This window comes from Lissotriton vulgaris, chromosome 11 (assembly GCF_964263255.1).
Source record: "Lissotriton vulgaris chromosome 11, aLisVul1.2, whole genome shotgun sequence".
NCBI lineage: Eukaryota > Metazoa > Chordata > Amphibia > Caudata > Salamandridae > Lissotriton > Lissotriton vulgaris.
The window spans coordinates 1105400640-1105420973 of record NC_141699.1 but is presented as its reverse complement, the minus strand read 5'-3'; positions in this window follow the sequence as shown (position 1 = coordinate 1105420973).

Here is a 20334-nt window from a genome sequence, read left to right as displayed (position 1 = left end):
GCAGTCGCTAACGTCGCTATCGCCTATTAGCAAGGCATGCGTAGCATTGGAAATATTCGCACTAAGCGCAAATATCTCCAAATACTAACACCTGCCCAGACCAGTTCTTAGCCATGTTATCCAATGGGAGGTGGATAACATGGCTAAGAGCATTTCGTCGCTAATGCGTGAATATCGCTGTATTCTCAGCGATATTCACGCATTTCGCTGCTATCGCTGGATATTTTAGCACAATGGAGAAAAACGTTGCTAATAGCATGTTTTCTCCGCTAACATATCCAGCGATAGGCAGCGATAAAAAAATCGTCGCTAAGCCTATTTAGCTGTAAATATCGCTACTTGTTGGTAATATGCCCCAAAGTGTTTCTGTGAACCCGTCGCTACCACTGCTGCATGCTTGAGTTGCATAATTTACAAGTTCCCTGGTCTTGATTCCACGTGATGCCTCTTTCTTCCACCACCCTAAACTTTCTGCCTCGTTTTCTCCCTCCTGCAGGTTCCTTATCATCCCTGGTTTTTGCCTTTGGCACTATCTTGTCCTTTTCCTCTTCTGCCCCTTCCCACGTTTCTGTCTCTTACTCTGGGTCAAATTTGAATGATGAAAATTGGGTCCTGGGGTCATCAGTGGCGGCTGGTGACGTTTGAAAGTGGTGAGTCGTTAAAGGTCTTTCCAACGTTTATGGCACAAGCAAGGCAGCCACACAGACCCAAGGTCTGAATTCTGAAATATGGATGTACAGGCAGAAAAATGCAAACAAAGCAGGTGAAGTGAGGATGCCAATAATTATCCATGGAGAGACGCTCACCAAGACCAAGGCCCCTGGCACGCAGCGCCAAGACCATTGCCACGTAGCACTAGAATAGCTGAATAGCAGCCACGGGTGGAACAGCTTGAAAGCCTGTAGGTTTCTGTGTCTGATCCATGTGAGGTGGCATCTTATCTGTTACAATGATGCCTGCATTAAGAAAAGATTAATGGAACGGATGTAGCTGGACCATCAAGAAAAGATAATTCTGTGCTCAAACAATCATAAAGCACATCTTTGTGAAAGGAAAATTCTTTAATGTAAACAGTTTAACCTGAATTATTTCTGTAAAACATAGCCCATTTTTTAAACTGTTTTATTCTTCAAAGCTTTTATTTTTGCGAAGTTCTTTCTCGAGTATTCGACGTGACATGGCCTTCAGGGCCGGACTGGCCATAGCGGGCACCGGGCAATGCCCCGGTGCACCGCATGAGTGGGGGCCAGTTTTGGGCCCCTGGGGGCCGATTTTGCTACAAGGGCCGTTTTTGCAGCATAGCCCCCTGAGTGGAGAGGGGGGCCGGCCAAGCGCTTTGTCAGGGCCAGTTGTGCTTCCCAGTCCGGCCGTGATGGCCTTCAAGTTCTGCAGGAGCACACGCCTGGTGCTGTGCCAAGCTGCTTGACAGGACCCCCTCCAGCTGCCTCCCAAGCAGATTGGCGATGAAGGGGAATCTTTTAAGGCAATGAAACCTCACACACAAGAGGAAAGCAGGCGAGTAAGTGCTTCAGAGTCTTCAAGGAGGTCACACCAGTTCAATAAAGGAGCGCTGCATTAATCTCAGGGGTAGAGGGGTAAGCAGCCATTTTAGAGCACCTCTGACTGATAATGTGTAGAGATATCACATGCATAGCTGCCAAGCGACTGATCTAACACCATCACCTATTCCTAGCGTTTGAGCAGCCTGTGCATTGCATTCTGGGATTTGTGTCCCTTACTGGGAAACGAGAAACAAAATGTCCCAGAATAAAGATTGCTGCGAGATAAGAAGAACACATTTTTTGTCAGGTGGGGGTAAGTACAGAAACTCGCACTGCAAACACTGAAGTTCATTCATTATTTGTTAACTGTTGTTCAGTGAGGACGTGCCCCGGGGGTATATTGAATGCTTAATGCGACAAGACACAGTGAGCATGCACCTCGGAGCATTGATATCAACAGCCCCCCAGTGCAACACCCACATTCCTCGGATAAGTTCAAAGCAGAATAAAATCAAGTGCACAGCTGTTTCTTTATTAGCGCTTACCTGTCTTGAAGTTCCGGCTTAGGCTGGGAGACCGAGGATGCCACCACGCGGAGGCCAGAGTCAGACTGGCAGCATTGTGAGTGCATCAATGTCCGGCTCCTCAACTGATCCTAGCCTCACTCACTGCCCGCAGTTGCCATTTCAGTTCCAGACTCCATCCCTTCTTCTCCTCCTCCCCCCAGCTCCCTTGCTCTCCTCGTAGGCCCAGGAAGGTGGTTCACATTGTCTCCATATCATTGTGAACCTAACCAATCTTGGAGCTGTTCTCAGCATTAGAGAAGCAACAGGATTAGTTTGAGCAGGCTAACCCAGCGCTCCTTTTGAGCCTTGGTCCCTGTGCCTGCAATCCCTGGCAGGTTAACAACAGCTGTGCATTTTACAGTGTGAAGTGCAAATGACTAGCTGGCCATCGCAAGATGGCCGCCCACTCCAACATGCGCACTGGGCTGCCAGCTTTAAAAATCACCTGGTCCACCTGCAGCCATAAGCCCCGCCCCAGCCCTGAAACTCCGACACTCGTGGCTAGAACAGCGCTCTCGTGCCTGTGATAATTATAAAGTAGTGACAATGGTATGGTCTAAAGGGTGAGAGAGAGTTGCAGAAGGCAGGGCAACACTCCTCCGCTCTTTAAAAGGAACCACCCCAGGGGGTCATGATAGACAGAGTGCCCTGGGGACCCAACTGGGACATGTGCCCGTTTTCTTCTCACAGTGCTACATCATTTTAGGCCAAGCGCCTGTTTGTTTTTAGGTCGAGCCTGGGCAGCACATGCGCTGCTCTGCGAGGCATGCTGTTTTGAGGTATGGCATAGAAGCTCTGTCCATTTCCTGACCATTTTTCAATTGGCTGCGGTTACTGTCCTTTCTAAATGGTTGCTTTTGATTCTTGAATTGGCTTAGTAGTCCCTCCTTAGTACCGCCGTGTCTGCATTTGTAACATCCCAGGAGGACTGGACTTTTTACTTGTGCTCTTACACAGTCTGCTTTATCTAGTGGGTGAGCACTGTTTTCTTTAATGATCTTCCCTATTCCACCCACGACGTTACAGCACGCCGCCGCCTTTTATATCATGTCATTTACTCATGTCTTTTTTTATTTCCAACATGGTCCACTTTAACTACAGTGCCTGTGCTTATTTATTTATTTAATTCACAGCTTGACCGCTTTCACTTTAGCAGCCACGCTACAAATCTTTCTTTCTTTATTTTGATTACACGTTGTGTAAAAGCACATATAGACACTTTCACTTTAAAGTTGGCAGCACCCATTTCTTTAGACGCCTCACCCACACACAAGGTCTGGTTCCTAGTGCACATAGCCTTGGCTGCAGTGCACATAGACCTTACACTGCCGCACACATAGGAAAAAAATTAGAGGGACATTGTGTGTGAGTGGTTATGTGTGAGTGTGTGTGTGCCCGGCTGTGTGGGTCTGTGAGTCGATGAGGCTCAGTGGGTGTGCAAGTAAGTGTCTGAGTGGCCGTGTGGGTGTGTGAAGGGCTTTATGGATGTGCGAATGAGTGTGTTTGTGTGTGTGGGTATTTAAGTGGGTCAGTGATTGGATGTGTGAGTGGGTGTGTAGGTCTTTAATTGGGTGAATGAGAGGCTGTGTGGGTGCATGAGTGGGTGTTTGAATATGTGCAGGTCTATGAGTGCCTCTGTGGGTCTCTGAGTGGGTGTGTGAGTGTTTCTTTGGGTCTCTGAGGTAGTGTGTGAGTGGCTGTATTTATGTGTAAGTTGTTGTGTGAATGGTTTTCTGGGTGTGAAAGAGTGTGTAAGTGACTCGTTGAGTGAATATGTGAGTAAGAGTTTGTTTTTTCCTTCCAGCTCTGTAACCATGGTTCTGTCACAGATTCATATGGTGCCATGTGTGGGTGTATGTATAGGTGTGTGAGTCCATATGTGAGTGACTGTGTGGACCCACTAGTGGGTGTCAGAGGGGTTCACTAGGTCGATGAGTGGATATATCAGTGTCTGTATGGGTGTATGAATGAGAGTATGAATAAGAGTATGGATGTTTGAGTAGATTCATGAGTTGTGAGGAGATGTGAGAGAGTGATTGAGTGTATTTTTTTAAATTGAGCAATGAATTCAAGGATCCTTCAAGGATTCAAATACTAGACCCTCATGTGGGTTAAAAACAGTTTTTAGGCAATTTCTTGCCCATGAGGGTCCCTCAGCGACCACTCTATGAACCCATGGGGGCGAGATACCTCTTCCTTGACCCCTTCTATCAATTTGCAGATTTATTTTGAGCCCCTCTGGACCATGTCCCATGTTATGAGATGGCATCTGCAACTTTCCAGTCAGGTTACAGCCAGCCAATCACAGCATTGCTGTTGGCACTTGGACCCGCTGATCCATTGTGATGAATCGGCATCTTTCGATATCTATAAATATTTTTTCTTTAATATAAACAAAACTGCTGAATAGATTTACACCAATATATATTGAGGGATCTTTCTGGACCAAAATCCCTCTTTCTGTCAACTTTGGTGTAATTCCATTCACTGGTTCAGGCTGTAGTCATGTTCAAGATCCCCATGTGCAACTGTATGGGGAAAATGTGTTTTGGGAGCCCCCCTTTTTTCCAACTCTCATGTGACGAATCACCCTGAAGCTTTCCAGACAGCAGCTGAAGTGAATTGTACACTCATTTTGAAAAATTCGTGTAGATTTGTGAAACAGTGCTGAAGTTATTAGCACAACAAAAAACACTGGGACAGATTCACAAAAGTAATCTGAGACAAAATCCTAACTTTACGACTTCTGTATTCACAGAAGGCATTTAGGAGTACTAAAGTTAAGATTTGGTCTCAGTTAAACTTAAGTTTGGTGGGTATCCAGGAGGATCTATCATCAAATACAACCCCTAGGTAAGTAAAAGAGGACACCGAAGAGACTTCCAGCCCATTACAATGAAAAGATTTAGCATGAGCCAGTTGCATCCTGTCTGCCACTTTGTGCACATTACCACACGTCTTTATTTTTTGCAATAATTCCAATGGCTGTTTTCACATGAGAACTCATCGCTGTGTTCACATGTTCCTGTGATTTAGACTGAACATTATGAGCAAGGTCGAAAAACAATGTCCCTTTTTATTTTTTTCTGGCCGGCATTAGCCCTCAAACAAAACATACTGATGCAGCGGTTGTTTGGGGCAACTTACTTTGGTTTTATTGGGCTACACGAATAGGTAGCAAACACTTGGAGATGGACCTTTCCAGGGCAAAGAGCGAGACGGCACCTATTATGTAGATCTACCATATATAGGCTAAGGTATGGAGTCTGCTGACAACGCCCAGAGATCTTCTAATATATAATAATATTGTGTCCTAGCAAGGGGAGGGAGGATAGGCTCTATTGTCTTTCCATGAAGACATCTCTCTCCATGATTTATGGACTAGCTGCTAAGCTGACTGTATGTGTACCATACATTTTCTTGCTTCTTGTGGCATGTATACTGAATGTTAGTATACGTCAGTTAAAATAAATATATTAAACTGTTTCATGTCTCTGCCAGATCCTATTTCGGATGAGGACAAGAGTGCAACCGAATGGGTGAGTCTTGTTACCTCGATTCCTGAGAGATCTGGAAGTTTTGTGTTCTGGGGTGTCTAATCATTTGTTTCTCTGTGAGTGAGTTGGAGAGCAAGTAAGACACAATAGGTAGTTGGCCCTGTGCTAATAGGTACTAAGGTGTAGGAGGACTCAGTCCCTATACACCAAGTTCCTATAAACCTGCGCATAGTTCTGTTTTTGGGCATAATCCCTGCAACATGGGCTGGTGTCAAATTGTCATCAACAAGGTGTTATGATGTGAGGTCTGGCATCAAGATGCCTCACGCAGCAGCAGCAGAGCTGATGAACCATTGATGGGAGCTTCCAATGCAGGGTCCTGCAGGTTGAGAAAGCCGCTGGGGCTGCGAAGACTTGTGCTGCGATGTGTAGGGGACAGGGGATGACATGTGTCCTGCTGAGCCAGCGTCAGTGTCAATCTGTGTCGGTGTCGAAGGAGCTCCAGTTGCTTGTGTGGACTAGCACTGCTATCCGTCAGTGCACAAGACAAGAAGTATTGCGCTGGACCAGCATCGGTATCGGATTGCACCGCGCTGCACCGAGATGGTAGGAGTTGCGTTGACTTTGAAGGAGCCTGTTATGTCCCAGTGGCTTGAACAGGGGGCAGCTGACTGAGTCTTGGAGATGTGCTGGAGTTCTGGGTCCACACAGGCAGGCTGGATTCAGCGGGCAGCTCATAGCAGCAGCAGAGTCCTTAGTCAGCACAGCAGGGCTTGGCCAGCAGAGAAGACTTCACAGCTTGGAAGTCCTTCTTCCTGGAAGAGTCAACAGTCCAAAAGGGATCTGAAGAGTTGGGTCTGAGGGTCCAATATTTACACCTGGTGCCTTCTTTGAAGTGGGAGAAGTTTCTGGAGTTTCCCTCTACAGAGGTGTCTTGGATCCTCTGCCTCCCTGCCCGTGGGCAAAATAGGGTAGTGTGAAGCCTTTTGCTGATAAGCTGGGCCAGTTCCATTGAAGTGCAAGTGTGGTAGGTGACCCTATCAGGTCAGAGATGGTCCACCCTGCCAACACTCAGACCTCCTTTGTGACACTGTCTAAAGGCCGGCTGACAACTACAACTAGTCACGTGTGCTAAGTCTTGCACAGCAGTCTTGCTGTTCGGAAAAAGAGGATCACACCGCTACTCACCTTACCTTGGGGTTCACTGTTTCCAGGGACACCCTCTGAGGCCGGCTACTCTGTCACTGGCCTATTTACCTCACCTCTGTGGCTTGCACCCCCTCCTAATCCTTATCTCCTCTTGTGGAACTGTACTTCTGATATTAAAGTCAGACACCTTAGAGACCTGTGAAAGGACAACCTTGGTAGCCACACCTGCACACTCCCTCTCCACCTGAGGGAGTCCACCACCTATGGGGCAGGCTACAGCTAAAAGTGACCCGGTAGATGCTACTCTCTTCTGGACAACCACCTTCCTCATGTTAAAGTTATGTTATGTTATGTTATGTAGTGTCTCTTTTATAGCGCGCGGCTACCCCGCGGGTTGTCCCGGCGCTTTGGAGTTTACTATGTGTGGCCATCATTCTCCTGCGCGACATTCCTTACCCTGCTGATCTGACCCTACGGATACAGTTCTGGGGACAACAGCCATTCTACCACCAAAGTCTGTAATCTACATATATCCTGTGAGACTCTCACAGAGATATCATTTGTACAGTGCACACAGCAGACATTTGTATTTGTTCACCAAATATCCATAATATTTAGATCATGTGCACATAATTAACATGCTGTGAAATCTGCCTGCTCTGGGAGAAGAAGAAGCAGTTTATTTGTACTTAGTCAGCAAATCTGGTAGGGAAGTCCAAAGCATGGCGGAGCCAGCACACAGCCCTGCTTCAAGCCCCTGGCATGCTCATCCAATTGCATGTTAACCAGTGAGATCACCTCCACCTGTGGCCAATCAGATGCATGCAGAGCACAGAAAGCTGAAAGAAGGCCAGGAGAGATATTCTGGTATATCACTTTTTTCCCCCAGGCGCTCCCTGTTCACCAGATCATAGCAGTCAACTCAGCATCAAAGTCAAGCTGCAGTTTCCTCCCTCTGCACCTGTGCTGTAGACCAGAGGGAAACAAAGGCCCACAGCAGAGAGAGCCTCACAGCCACCAACTTATAGAGGAAGAATCAAAGTCTGTAGTAAGATCCATGAACTTAAATGATGAAAAACTATCTTGAATATATGTTGGCAGGGATGACAATCAGACTTGGCAATCTATAACTGGAAGGAAGGCTGGCATTCCCTTTTTATACCTCAGCTCCACTGGGACTCCTTTTCAAGACACAGGGAACAGCTGGTTTGCTCACTCATTGAACAAAGTAATAATTGGTTAGCACACAGGTTCACTGAATGCAACAACAACTACTGCTGGCGAACTGTCTGCTCAGCACTCTGCCTGGAGTCATGCGGGTATTTCCTGTTCTGAACAGAGAAAGAATCAATGTCTTTGTCTAAATAATAATATGCATTACCTGGTGCTCACTTGAGTGACCATACAAATTCATGAAACAGAGGACTCCACGCAGGGAAAAAGTCCTAAAGAAATAGTGGGAGTACTTATTAACACAGGCAATTTACAATGGCATCATGTGGAGTGACATCACAGGAAGTGATGTCACAGGAAGTGATGATACAGTCCCTTCATATCTTTTTTTTGGAGGTTGGTGGGTGCTCACAGGTGAAACTCCTGCTAAACACTTTTTTATGAAGTCTTCAGTCAGAAATCTTCCAATCGCTCCTCATAAAAGGACAAATGTTTATGTGGTGGATCTGGTTTGGGACGGTCTGCGCAGTCAGGCGTTACTGGGCCTGAATGCTATCAATTGAAGCCTTGTAATTCTGACCTTATGGAACTGAAACTGACCCCTGGGTGCACCCTTGTAACACTGGCTCCTCAGTGTAGCAAAGCAGAGAGTTCCAGGGCACAGTCAGGGGCGTGGTGTGGGACTGGGGGCTCTGCTCTTGGTACAACGACCATAGTGTGCAACAAGTCAATGTCCAATTCATTAAAAAGAGAAAATACTTTGTTCTGGATGCAGCATCATCCTAATGCTTCCATAAACCAGACTGCGATATCTACACAAGTTTCTGCAGGCGCGTACAGTCTGTGGCTACCAATGGCAGTCATCCCCCACTGTGTTTCTAGATTCTCCTGCCTCAGGTGTTCAATTCCTACCTCCCAATGCTTCTCTGTGATTCTGGTTTGTGGACCATTCTCCACTTAGAGACAGGCCCCACTCCACCCAAGGTCATCATTTTTCTTATAAGTATCCCTGCCCAAGAGGGCCTACAAAACAAACAAAAAAATAATATGGGGGGAGATGGTGAGCATCACAGTCTAACTCTTTGTCAGCAGAGCACCCTCCCCTTGGCCACGCCAATCCCCCACCAAAGTGGCAGAGGGTTGCTGGTCAGCGTTTGGAGAGGAGAGAAGACGGCACACTTTTTAAAACCAGTTGACCGAAGCAAGAAATAAATATAATATGGTACCGAAGCCTTGAAACATCTACAGAGAGCCCAGGACACTACTCAAAGGCCACATGCTCCTTCTCCCACCTTTCCTCCATGTCCTGGAGCACCCTCCACCTCCGAACAGCAATCTCACTCGCGGACTGCATGAAGAGACGCAAGAACTGGCTCTTCGACTGAACCCAGCAACGCAACTCCTGGATACCCTCGTGGGTGACAAGATGCGCTGTGCAAGTACTGAGCGATTGATTGAGGATGACTTCCTAGCTGTTGGCAAGTACTGAGCGATTGATTGAGGATGACTTCCTAGCTGTTGGGACAAATGTAGAGCTGTTACAAACGTAGGTCCATGTCATCAAGGAATGGCGGTAACATTTTTGCTGCTTTAGCCGCGTGCCACTAAAGGTACGATAATGGGCATGATAATATGCCCTTGTGAATTCCCCTGGAAGCCCAGGTTCTGGTGTGGGTTCCTTGATAATATGGCCCGACGTTTGTAACAGCTCTACATTTCTCCCAACAGCTAGGAAGTCATCCTCAATAATTTTATCGCCGTTTTTGATAATATTCCCCGTAGAGTTTGCGGATTCTCTCAGGCGTTCCCATTCTCCGGTGAGGTCAAGGTGGGAAGAGAGTTGGTGAGGGGTATGGAATGAATGGGAAGGACATAGAAATATGAGTATATTTGCAAACATCCCAACATTTTAGAGCAGTCAAGTGGGAGATTTTAAAGCAATAGTCGGAATAAGGTGTTTTCCCTGTTGACGTAGATTGAAGCAGAAGCAATCTGCCTGAATCGGGTCTATTGGTATGTATGGTGACAGACAATCAGCATTTCTCTTTCTGCAGTTTAATATAGCACGAACAAAAAAAAAAGAGTTCTGAACTCTGGTAAACAAAAACAGAGCTCGGAACGCTGTTTTCTTTGTTTGCACTATGTAAAAATAAAATGTCAATGCCGGTCACATGCTCTAATCTCCCCCTCCAAGAATTAAGTACAAAGCGTTACCTTTGATGTCAGAGGTAATTCTTGGAGGGGGAGATAGGAGAGTGCATGACAGGCATCAACAGTTTATTTTTGGCAGGTTTGCAAAACTCTGTATGGGGTTTCTGCATGCAGGAATCAGTAGGTGGGCTACTAGCTTGAAATCGGTAGTATCCCGCCTGAATTCATGCATTTCTCTATGTCAGATTTACATGCAATTCACTATCATGTAAAGATTGAGGCCTATAGATGCTGTTCAATGCTATTTGAGGAATCTTTTTAAGATGTATTCTTCAATCAATCAATCAATTTGTATAGCACAGCTTCTCCCCCATGAGGGTCTCAAGAGAGGAAAAAGAAAAAAAGTGCCCATATTTAGAACCAACAAATAGTAGTTATGTACCACTGAACGACCCTATTAAAAAAATTAACATAAAAAAAAAAAAAGGATTGTTCATACTTTAAACCATGGAATCCCAGGCCATAAATACCAGTCTGTCCATGCAGGAGCTTGAACAACAAGCACATCATTTACAAGCACCACAGCTTGTACCACTTCCAGTGGGGGGCAGCAACTACATCTGAAAGAAGAGACTTTCACACTCTCAAAATAAAATATAAAAGGAATTTAAACCAAACATGAGAATAGACCTTCATCTATTAAATTTGATACAGAAACCAGGTAAACAAGAGAATCTCGTGACCTCAAATGTTTTGACAATGTGTCAGCGAGTAAGTAAATCAGTCACAATGTTACAGAACTATGCAACAGACGAACAGCTAAATTCAGTAGTAAGTTTGTGGATGGAAGTGACGCGAACACTAGAAAAGGTACACCTGTGTTTCAAGTCTCGACTTGTTGATATTTGAGTTGTGACCATGTTACGAGGCCTGGGCGTAGTTCGCAGAGTTTTGTTACGCAGGACTCTGTGAAGTGACAAAAAAACTCAGCGAAGTTCTGCAAGGTGCAGAGTGCAGTGCGAACTGCCGTTCGCTCTGGTCTTCCTGCAGCTCGGGTAGAAATTCTACCCGAGCTGCAGCTTGCACTTGCAAACTTACTGTTAGTGGGAAAAAAACTCTGCTGCACTACGCGAAGCAGTGTTTTCTGTACTCTGTAAGCTCCGCGGAGTGTGGAAAATTCTGCAAACTCCCGCAAACGGAGCGGCGTTCACTGCCCAGGCCTACATGTTACCTTTTCCTAGCTTAACACAAACCCATGTTTCAGAGTACAGGGAGATGATTGCCTTCATTAAAGTGCCGGTTGTGCCCCATTTTGAAAGCTTGGCCCATAGTTTGTTTCAGTTCACACCGTGAAATGCTGTAAAGTAGTCTCAGGGGCGTAGCTTCAGGGAGGTCGAATGAGGTGGAACACCCCCCAAATATCTGCTCTGCCGGTTATGAACAGCATCATCGGTTCTGCTGCCCTTCATCATGTGTTTATTTTATTAAGATTACTGTACCCAGGAGGAGGGAGACAGTAGTGAGAGGCAGGGCCCTGAGCTCAAAGCACACATCTGAATGAAACTGGTAAAATCTCACCAGAGCAATGGGCATCTCTCTGCCTGTCACTCACTCCACAGTGCTGCTGGTGTTGGGGTGACCTCACTCAAACTCATCCCAGGGTGTGACACTGCATTTGGGAAAGGACTTGTTTATCTACAATTGAAGTGTGTTCTGGACTCTGGAGCACTGCGCTTGCTGGTGAGAAGGCAGGTGGAACATTGCAGGAGGGGGAGACGGACGCTCTTCAGGTGTGTATTTTTTACATGTTTGTCTACCACAGGCTGCATGTGCACCTGCTATGTATAGCTCAACTTGTTCGGATACTCTGATGTAGGAGTTTCATGTATGTATGTATTGTCCTGTTAACAAGTGCTTGTCAGGCAATTAAAACTGCATTTTTACATGATACTGGGACCGTGCATTTGAAGTTTAAAACTTCTGTATGTGGTTTTGAGTGACTAACAGCTGGGCATCGGACAGGGCTGGCTTTTAGGGTGGTGAGCACCTGTCACTTATTATTTATTTATTATTTATTTATTATAAAGTTTTGTATAGCGCGAACAAGACCCGTGGGTATCAGAGCGCTTAACATAGAAGGCATATAGGAAAGACATATATATACGACAGTTATATGGACAACAAATATGAGGTAGATGATAAATATAATATGACACGTGTGCAGTTAGCGTTGATAGTCAATGGTGGGTGTATTTCTATCTTAGGTAAAATGTAAAAGCAAGTCTGACAGTTGGGTCATCATCAGATCGTGAATGATCTATTCTAGGTAGTGTATTTCTTCAACAGAAAGCTCTTCACTTCTCGCTTAAATGATGCCACGTTTTGGATCTTCCTGATGTTAGGAGGGAGAGAGTTCCATATTCTGGGGGCAGCTCCTGAGAACGCTCTGTCGTAGGTTTTTTTCTTGTGGAAAAGGGCTGGCCGTAGTAGGAATTCCTCAGTACTCCTCGCTGGTCGATTACCTCCCGATAGCTGGATTTTCTTCGCTAAGTATCTTGGGGTGTTGTGGTGTAGCGCTTTATGGGTGATACATGCCATCTTCATTTGGATTCTAGCTTCATAGGGTAACCAGCTTAAAGCTTTCAAGTGTGGCGATATATGATCGTATTTTCTTGATCCGGTGATAATTCTTGCCGCAGCGTTTAGGCATGCTTTCAATGGCGCTGTGGACAATTTTGGTAGTCCCGCTAAGGTGGTGCAGCCATATTCAATCCTCGAGATAACTAAGGATTGGATTGCTAATTTGAGATCCGCTTCTGAGATGAACTGTTTCAATTTTCTTAAGTAGTTCAGGTGGAACCTGGCATTTTTAGCCATTGAGTTGATATGGGCTTTCATGTCCAGGTTCTCGTCCAGAGTGATTCCTAGCGATTTCGCTGACTTGATTAGTGTTGGGTTGCAGTTTAACGCAGTCACCACTTTCGTCCATTCCTTTATTTCCGTATGGCTCCTAGCTGGTGAGATTAGTAGGAACTCTGTTTTGTGAGCGTTCAACTTCAGCTGGTTGGTGGTTAGCCATTGTAGAGCCATTTTTAGAGTCTCGTTCATTAGCTCCATGTCTTTTAGGGAAGAGATCTTTAAGTATATTTGCGTGTCGTCTGCATACATGTGATAGGATATCTGTGATTTTTGGAGAATTTCTGTGAGCGGTTCGACGTAAAGGTTAAACAGATCAGGGGATAATGATGATCCTTGAGGGACTCCAATTGAAATAGGGCATGGAGTTGAGATGGACTGATTAACCAGGAATCGCTGTGTCCTGTTCTGTAAAAAAGAGATAAACCATTCCAGCACGGTTCCTGACAGGCCCATCCTGTCCCGTAACCTGGACAATAGGGCTTCGTGATTTACTGTGTCGAAGGCCGAGGACAGATCTAGGAGAATCAGTAGACATGCTTTGTTTTGGTCAAGTGCCTGTAGAGCATCATCGACAATATGGAGGATCGCTGTTTCAGTGCTGTGCCCTGCTCTGAATCCTGATTGGCATTCGTCAAGTAATGAGAATTTGGTGATGTGTCGGCTTAGTTGGTTCTGAACGCATTTCTCAATTAGTTTGGCCAGTAGCGGGATGTTGGTCACTAGGCGAAAGTTGTTTGGGTCTGATCTATCTGCTGAGGGTTTTTTGATTATGGGAGCAACTTGTCCTGTTTTCAGGCAGTCTGGGAGGATCCCTTGTGATAGTGACGCATTTATAATTTCAGTCCATATTGGAACCAGGGCGTGATTGATTTCTTTTACACATTTTGCAGGTAATGGGTCTTGGTAGTGAGTTTGGGGTGCTGAGTTGTGGGGCACTGTCTGTGTTAGAAAATAACAGTGTAAATGTGTCTGCTGTGGCAGAGTTCCTCGTGAGTTCCAGCAGGATTAAGGCAACAATAAAAGAGTTAAGATAACTCTGGTGATTAAACCCTCTGTTACTGCAGAAAGTAGATGGTAGTTATGTTTAGTGGTAGTTTTGACTGTAGCGCAGATGGTTAATGTGCCTATTGCAAAGAATGTGTATTATGCAGATCAAAGAACTGTATTTATGTGGATAGCTCAGTGGGTTTCAGTTTTAGTCACAGAGATACTTTTGTTACTTGCTATTTATAAATTAGTAATACAGCACAGAGACCTATGAACTGTTATCAAAGAGCTTCATGCAAAGTGCATGGTATAGGTTAGAATGTATGCTTTTTCCCAATTCTTTCGTTATTCTAATGTTGCTAAAAAAAAGGGTAGGTTTGGAAAGAAATACATTCTTGTTTGTAAAGCCAATTCCAAGGGTATGTTTTACATTCTAAGTTTGTGTTTATTAAGACAAATACTTGTAGAATACACTGCCTAGGTGTAGGATGCAATTCCTGCAGCTTCTAATCCTCAATGTTTACTGTAACATTTCCTGCAGGCTGATTTACACACATGTGATTCATTGTCTCTGCATACTTTATGTGTGATATTAAGTGCTCTGTCACCCTACACTGGCATGAATAGCGCTATAAAACAAATGAAATGCATTTGCGAGAGGAGCTATGTAGAGATGAAGGGCATTGTTGGATGGTTGTAGTGAGGAAATCCGTGGAGAAGGAGGTCACTGGGGGAGGGGCACAAAAAAGATTGTCGCACCGGGCACCAAAGGCGCTGAAGACGGTCCTATAATCGAAATAAGTTGCATAAGCAAGAGGCAATAAAAAAATAGAATCACGCATTTTAAAGTATTCTTTTTTAATTTGAAATTGTTGGTCTTTTTCTGACGCAGTGACCTGGGCATAGGATGAAACCTAAAATACTCTGGGGCAGATTTACAAGCCCCATGCGCGGCCGGTGCATCACTTTATGTGACGCACCGGTGGCGCAGCCTGGTAAGGGATATTTACAAGCACAGATAAATTCACCCCTCGTGACTTAACCTGTGCTTTTAAATATCGCCCCTGTTCACGCAGCACGTTGTGTGTTAGGGGCGGGACATGGGCCTTGCTGTGGGTGTTCCCACGCAACACCCTTGTCCACTGATGCATTTCCAGATTTACGAGAAATCGTAAACCTGGAAATGCGTCAGTTTGCTGCGCCACCATAGGGGTGGCGTAGCCAAGCGAAAAGAGGAGAAATGTTTTCATTTCTCCTTGTTTTTTCCTCTTTCAATGCGTGCTGCATTCTACAGCACGCATTGAAAGAGGAAAATGCCTGCAGTGGTTGCTTTTGTGCAGGAAGCGGCCCTTCCTCCAAAAAACAATCTCCCCATGGCGCCGGCATCCTTGCACCATGGTGCAAGGGTGCGTTCACCGGTGCATGGCAGCTGTTTCTGCGCCAGCGCTGGGTAGAGCACTGGAATGCGACATATCATTGTCAATATGTCGCATTCCTGTGCTCTGAAAGCGCGGCAGCGTGGCCCAGCCAAGGGCTTGCGGTGCCGCGCTGCGGCACTTTCTTGTAGATCTGCCCCCACATGTTTATCTCCCTGTCATTACAATCGTGCTCCACAGACGTCGTTCGCATATGACGATCTAGCACATCTCTGTCTTCTCCACGCTCGCGCCATGCCACCTTAGAACACGCCTGATGCATTCAGCCCAGTAAGACATAAAGAAATCAAACTGGATCATTTCTAAATACATTTGGGTTCACTATGTGGCTTCAAATCATTTTGCAAATGTGCAGCTTTGTTTTAGGTGCAATGATGAAGATGTTTTAACAGGGCTGCGAAGTGACCGCAGACATTGGGTAGCTCTCTATTATCTACAACCTAAGAATACCTAATCTTCTATAACTCATCTATCAATCTAAACAACCATGTGTATGAGCTCACCAACCCACTAATGATCGCAACAAAGGGCCGGTAAAGGCCCGCAGAGCAACATTCCAGTGTTTTACAAAGTCCTCTCTGAGTGAATTTAAATCCCCTTGAGCTTCGAGAAGCCTTTGTTGTATTTGTTAGAACATTCTGACCTCTGGTGGCAGAATGTTCTAATAGCCTTATAGCCCTTCGTAATAGGGCTATACCTGCTATTAAAGTCCTGTTCCCTTGTTGAAGTCCCTCACCTTCGACTCGGAACTTTAACGCAGAAGCGGGCCTTTAACAGCTGGTATAGCCCGCTATGGCGGGCTATAAGGCTATATTAATCTAGTCCACCATAAACAATCTGGAATGACTGCATGGAATGGTTTGCTTTGAGAACACAAGACCAACCCCAATAAGTAACAGGTGCCATTAACACTGGAGTAACTAGCCTTGGGTTCCGGAGCAGTGTACTGCCCAGCGTAAAGCACTTTGGCGCCTCTCCAGGGTGGTAAGCGCTATGTAAATGCAACTGCAATTACTTTATTATCTGCCATTGGTTACGTAAGTTTAAGTTGGTCAGCTGCAGCACCGCATCCTGCTCTGTCAAGGCTCTGCGCAGATTATCACTGAACTGTTTCTGCAGTGTGACTGCGCTCCCTTCCAATGCATTATAAATGGCTGCCTCATTGGCGTTCGTATATGAGTTCGGCCGGCAGTCCCTCCACCATCTACTATTTCCCACTGGCAGACCAACAGGCCATCTGCTCACTAATTAATCAGACCATAAATTATTACCTTACTTTAGATAGTTTGTTGAGTTCTGAGTCTCTAACACCACACCTCCTGCAGGTTCCAGCCATGGGCTGCTCCACTTTGCATCCCTAAAGATCGAGTGATGAAGAGGTGTCTTTAGTTCGAGGTGCTCAGGTTTAGACTCAATTGGAGCATTAACCACAATGACACCAGCAGTAACAATCTGGCTCATGTCCTGACTGATTTCTGAAAAACCTCCAAAACAATGCAGAATTTTGGGTGTTGCAGGTTTTAACTTATTGTTTTATTCTTCTAGGTCTTCTAAAATTGGTCGAACTGTGTAGCTACGGATACTATGCAGTGACACAGACACAATATATGTGTTTGTGCTGTGGGGTGGGGTTCCCTGCATGGCCCGCCTGTTTCATGTTTCCTTCTGCCTGATCTATTCTGCACAGGGAGGGAGCGAGGGCATCTGATTGGATTGCCTCCCATGTTGTGATTGGCCCCATGTGTAGTTGTCTTTGCTTACATGTGTGGGGTGGGGTTTGGTGGTCATCATTTCTTTCCAACACGTTATCAGGTTGGGGGCTAAGGTTGATGGATCTCCAGCCATGTAACATGTCTGTATTGCTGAACTTTGTCCCACTTGCTGCCCTCCTTTTGCCTTTACCTAAAGGCCATTTATCATCTGCTGCAGGGATTTGGGGAAGTGTGGGGTTGAATTGGACTCAATGTATCCCCTTCGCTTCCGGCTTCAGATTATTTTGAAATTCCCTCTCTATTGTTATTTCTGTTCATGCCAGGCTGTGGTGTCATATGTTCCCATCAATCCTGAGGGTGAGAGAAAAGTCCTGAGGCTATTAGATCCTAGCAATGCCACTGGCTCAGTGTTTTCTAGCTCATTAGTATATCTAGATCAAGCCATACATACACAAACCCCTACTAAATCAGTATACAATGGACATAACTGCCAACACCATCATTCACACAAAATGGCTCCAAAGGATAGAGTCAGCTAAGTGTTTACTTCCCCCTTAGGCCATAATGATCAAAACATAGTTACCCATCACCACTCAGCAACCTAGACCCTAAACCCTCTCACAATCATATGCACAATACAGCTCCACACCTTAGGTAGGACAAGCATTTGTTGTGTCATCCCAAAGAAGTCCAATATAGTCTACCACACCCACTGCCACATGCAGTGGTGTGAAAGCTGGTTAATTAGTAAAGATACCTCAAATGTCAGCAGCCAGTACAAGCTTTGCTAAGACATCCGTATACCCCAGTAGAATGAACAAACTTCAGTGTTTTGACCACACTTCATATTTTTCCATTTGTGATACCATTTTTAAATGTTCTATTGAAAGGGAGAAACAAGGAGGGGTCACTCGTTCTATCTTTTTTAGATGACTGTAGTGTGCAGGGGTTTTATGGGCCGGGTAGTTTAAAACCTTTCCACTTCTGGACTTTAGGGTGCCTTTATCATTGCACACCGCGGGGTATTCCATAACATTTTCTTTTCTTTCAGTTATTTCACCGAGCTTGCTTTCTGTGGTCCCCTTTTCTTTACAAGCCACAAAGCCTGACTTTCTGCAGGGCCTGGACCACTTTAAGGCCTGTTCTTGCTGCCCTCCCTTGTCTTGTTGTTCTGTCTGGGCTGGCCTGGGCCTGCCCTTCTTGGCCTCCCTGCCCATGTTACTGTGCATATGAACTGGACTCCAGTGGCCAGCAGAGCCCAGACTATCTCACTGCGGCTCTCCACTCACTGACTAGACTGTCTTCACACTGGGACCTTGGAGGCGACCTGCCCAGCAACAGATTGAGAGCAGACAAACTAAGAATCACTCCCCAGTCTGCTCACACATCACTGGTTCATCTCAGGTGAGGCTGAATGAGTGCTGGTGGTGCTGATGGGGTTAGCATAAGGTTTCAGAGATGAGATGATGTTTACTCTAGTTGAATTTTTCTAAAGTTTGTCCAGTTGCATATCTTGGCCCATCAATGACCTGTAACATTATAATGCTGGTGGCTATGTATTGGGTGTTTTTAAATTTGGGGCCTAAACCCACGTACAAAATGTGCAGCTTGTTGGCTCAAGGCAAACCCTCAAAATAGTGTAGAACATGCACAATGCAAAGCATCTCCTGAGCACATATAAGGTATATCATATGAATTTCGCTTGCGTTCAGCCAGTTTGTAAATGCAACACTTTCTTATATGCCTTACATTTGGTATTGCCTTGTGTTTATTTTTGTTTACCTCAATTGTCCTTCCTCTCGAGGTTGGTGTATTGAGTAAATTGCATAACATATTGATTGTATTTAAAGGGCTTGTAAAGCGGCAGAAGTGCCAAATGTAGAACTAGACTAAAGCCTTTTTTAAAAACCTTTTTAGTAATAGTTTTAATATTACAAGGGTCATTATGAATAATATAATAATATGAGGGTCATTATTAATAATAATAAAACGTATAATCATCCTCATCATAATTTCCAGGCAGTGTTAACCAAGCCTAACACAGACTTTGTGCCTTTCTAAATAAACCAATATATACGGCGAAGAAAAATGCCAAAAAGCAAAAGATTTAAAATTCTGTGTTTAATCTGTAGCTCCATTTTTGACAAAGACTATTGGAATTGGCACAATATAAAAGTTTCATTGTGAAAGACAACAAGGGCACTGTAGTTTGCCACATAGAGTTCTTGCAGCTCTGGCTAATTAATTTGAGGTAAGTCAAGTTCACATCTAAAGCTTATTTCTCCCAGATGCAAAATGTACCAATTCACAAACTAAATTTTCTAAATGAAAAAGCACTTCTGTACAATCCCTGAGCCTGGGAACATTTAGGCTGGGAAGATTCAACCTCTGACAGGCCCTTATTGGTAATATACATACTTTGCTATAAATTTATATAATATTTGTATGTTCTTTTGCTTGTTGTAAAGCTGCAGCAGAAAGTATCTCTTCTAGGCGAACTGCTGAAATGTCTCGAAGAAATTCCCCATCTCCTGAGCTACTTCAAGAATCAAGGACCATCAAGATTTTCCATCCTGAGTCATCAATTGAGACTGCGTCTCTAGAAGAAGCAACTAAACCTCAGTTACATCGGAGTAATAACAGTATGCTAATAAAAAGCAAAGTAATCATTGTGAAAAAATGTTTGCAAGAAACCTCAGAAACTTCCTCAGAGCTGATTCAAGCATCTACAACCAGAAAGATGGCCCAGACTGAGCCAGATGTAAATCAGTGTGGGGACATAATACCTTATGGGTGTCGTAAAACAGTGGATAACTCAGAAACGCAGAGCAACACCATGATCTACAAGATAGGACTGTTCCTGCCTCAGATTCCAGTGTTATTGGGATAGCTGCCCTACTGGGTGACTTGCTTACAGTAATGAAAGGAACTGAATTAAGGTGTGCTAAAAACCCAATTTTCAGATGACCATTTTTGAGCAGAAGTAAAACTATTTGCTATACAGATAAAGGAAAAGTCACCCAAGGTTTTGCATTTGTGAAATGGATGAGTATTGGATACATTCACTGTTTCAGATGAACCAGGGGACGCCACTGTAAGCTGTGATGCAGCAGATCAGGAAACACAAACGCTGACTGAAAGCCAAAGTTTATTCTCGTTTGAAAATGGGCCCCACAAGCCACATAAACATCATTACCCCAAACATTCAGTACAAAATGGTTTGATGAGTATTCCTATCTCGA